We start from the raw sequence: 3710 nt of genomic DNA on the forward strand, positions 1-3710 counted from the left end.
TCCCGCCGGCCGCCCGAGGCCCAAGAAACTTCGGGGGGCGGGGCCGGGGCCGGGGAGGGGCTTCCGGGGGCCGGGGGCGGGGCCGGGGTGGGGTGCAGCGGCCCCCAGCCCGCGCCCGCAGCAGCGCAGTGAGGAGCGTGGCCGGGTGGGGGTGCAGGGGCGGGGCCGGGGAGGATCCTGGGAGGGGCTGGTCTTGTGCTCCGGGAATGGACGGAAGAACTCGGGCGGAGCTGAAGTAGCAGGAAGAGGGCGGAGAGAGGTTTCCCCGGACCCAAGCAGGGAGAGGGACTGGGAGGGGGTACAGACTGGGGAGGTGGGGGATACGGAGGGGGAGGGGGCTTCCGGCCCAGAGGCGGAGGCGAGGGACGCAGGCGGGGTGGGGCAGGGCGGAGGCGGGGCGGGGGCGCGGCTAGCAGAGCAAGCCTGGGAGGCGGAGGGTGGTTGATGCCTTTGAGGTTGCCTAACCGAGTGGGGCCGGGTTGTGGGACTGGATCAGCTGCCAGGGCAGTTCAGAAATGAGTGCACCGAGAGGTCCCTCCTCTTTCCTTTTTTTTTTCTTTTGGTTTTTCGAGACGGAGTTTTCTGTGTAATAATCCTGGCTGTCCTAGAACTCACAGAGATCCTACTGCCTCTGCCTCATAAGTGCTGGGATGAAAGACTTGCGCCACCACCGCCTGGCTGGTTTCTCCTCTGTCCTCCCGAAGTCGGAATAGTGGCGATGGTTTCTAGTTTGTGCAATGTTTGGGTGGGGCCCTGGCCATGAGCTTGGGGTTTATGGCCAGAGTCGGAGTCGGGACTCCAGTCCTTTATGGAGGGTCTGTCTTTGGCTCTCTGAAATCCCAGACTCCCATGCTCGCCTCTCCCTCTTTCAACCCTCCTTGGCTCTCAAGTTGTGACTTCATCACCCTTACTCCCTCCAGCCCTGACCTGACCACGTTGCTGGAGACCAGTGAGAAAGCCTATAAATTCTATCATGCACTTTCATTTTATATTGGAGAAACAGAGGCCTGGGGGTGACTGCCACATCCAAACCTCCAGCATCGCGCGCGCGCGCGCGCGCGCGCACACACACACACACACACACACACACACACACATACACACAAACACACAAGAGCTTTCCTGGTCAGGCGTGCCCCATGTTACAGCACGCAGAATTTCGTGCGTGTGGGATGGATCAATGGTGACCTCCTTTGACTCTGGCTGCCTTAGCCTCAGCCACACCAGTTGACCAAGCTTCTCTTCCACTGCCCTCTGCTGGCCTTTGGGCTCCTGGGTCCTTTTGAGCTCTTCATGGAAGAGGGTGGAGCACACTGCCGCTCATTCCTAACCTAAAGGGTGAAGAGGGCTAGTGAGATGGCTCATTGGTTAGGACCCAGGTTTGAGTCTCAGTACCCATATAGTGGCTCACAACTGTCTGTAGCTCCAGTTCTAGGGGGATCTGAGGTTCTGTTCTGGACTCTTCAGATACCAGGCATGTAAGTGATGCAGAGACATACCTGCAGATATAAAATAATAGAATAATTTTTTGAAGGATGAAGAAAACAATGCACCAGGACTCCAGTGTTGTATAACGGCTTCCTCCAAGATTGAAACATTCCTTCCTGCATGAAGTCCTTAAACAGGAAGGTAAACAACTCCAAATAAAATCCCACTTGTACCAGGCTTGTAATCCCAGCACTTGGGAGGCAGAGGCAGGCAGATCTCTGTGAGTTCAATGCCAGCCTGGTCTACAGAGTGAGTTCCAGGATAGCAAAGGCTACACAAAGAAACCCTGTCTCAAAACAAACAAACAAACAAACAATCGTGTTTACTGCTACTTGGAGAATGGGTTATTATAAGAGTGGAAGCTGGGACTCCAGGTGGCTAGGAGACTATTGCTATAATTCAGGGTGGAGGTGATGCCTTCTAACCACAGGATGAGGAATGAGGATGGGAGGAAATTAATAGACTCTAAATACATTTTGGAGCAAGATCAAGTTTCAGTAGTAGGTGAGGAGGGCATCAAAGATAGGGTGTAGGGTTTCAACTGGAGCCCCAAATGTTGGTGCTTCTTAGTGAAGACAGGAGAAAAGCAGGTGTGTTCAGTGGCGCTGGAGAAGACTAAAAGCTCTTTTCTGGAGAAAGTGAGTTTGACATGCCGACTGGCATTCACATCGAGCTCTATCGGAAAGCTGAGTGAAGATGGGCAGGCTCAGGTAAAATATTGATAGTCAGCAAATGATAATTAAGTCATTAAATTGAAAGAGACAGGGACAGAGGTGTGTATATGGGAAAGGGGAGAAGGGGGGCGGAGAGGCAGAGGCGTTGTGGGGGGAAGGGAGAGAGTGAACCCCTAGCATGGTAAGGAAGCAGTAGGAGGTGAAGTCCTACTCTGTTTGGGGATTGTGTTTATGTATGTGGGTGTGAATATTTTGCTTTTGAGACTGGGTCTCACATTATAGCCTAGGCTGGCTTCTACCTCAGCGTCCCCGAAGTGCGATTAGAGGTGTGAGCCACTGTGCCTGGTTTGTGCTCTGGAAGATACAAAAGTCATAAAATCAATACTCTTTCCCCGTTCATGTCTTCTAACCACATTTTCTTTGCAAGCTTCGGATTGCGGAAGAGGGAAGGCAAAAACTTGGAGGGAAAGGATCCTAAGGTCCCGGAGAGGTGGTGCTCTTTTTAGTATCACATGATACCGCCCTTTGCTAAAGTTACAGTTGTTTCTTTAGAGTGGACTGGGACCTTGCCGTGGGAGAGAACGGGTAAGACCTGGAAAGAGTTCTACAAGAGGAAATTTTATAAGGGAGAAACCCCTCCCTTCAAATGTGTGCCTCCAACCCTGGATTGGGCTTTAGAAAAGGACATTCAAAAGCAGCTTTGTGCCTCCCTCGAAAGTGACCTCAGCGGTAGCAGCAAGCACAGCATCGCATATGCGCACTACAACCCAAAGCAGCGAAGAAGGAAGTTGGACCGCAGTTGTAAGAACTCCCCCTGGCTCCGCCCCTCTGTGTCCGTCAATCAAGACCCAAATGACAAAACCCCAGAGCTAGGGCGGGCAGGAGGGCGGAGTCCAAGGAACGTTAATTCTCTAGAGTCGCCAAATTGAGCTCTGGGTTTCTTCTCTTACAAGGACTCGCTGTTGTTGCCCTTACAAAAACTTAGGTGGGAAAAATGTCTAACACGTTCAAATAATACCGAATCGTACCTAGAATATCCCATAAATCCTTGCCCACGTGCTTATTTAAAAGAAATTAAAATATAAGTCAGAAAACGTAGATGCTTGGACTGAAGAGATGGCTCTTACAGAGGACCTGGGTTCCATTCCAAGCAATCACAAGGTGGCTCACAACCATCTGTAACTCCAGTTCCAGGGCCTCCAACGCTCTCTTCTGACCTCGGTACACATTCTTACATTCGGGCAAAACAGACACATAAAATGAATCAATTTAATAGTTAAAACAAAAAAACTCCAAAACTTCACACACACACACACACACACACACACACACACACACACACACACACCAGGCATGGTGACATCATGTAATCCTAGCTCTTAGGAGGCATAGGCAGAATTGCTAGTGCAAGACCAGCTGGAGCTGTACCATAGCATGTCCTAGACCAGTCTGAACTGTATAGCAAGACCCTATCTCAAAAACCCAAAAGAAGCCTGACAGTGGTGGCTCACACCTTCAATTCCATAACTTAGGAGGCAGAGGCAGGTG

This window comes from Peromyscus eremicus, chromosome 7 (assembly GCF_949786415.1).
Source record: "Peromyscus eremicus chromosome 7, PerEre_H2_v1, whole genome shotgun sequence".
Classification (NCBI taxonomy): Eukaryota; Metazoa; Chordata; class Mammalia; order Rodentia; family Cricetidae; genus Peromyscus; species Peromyscus eremicus.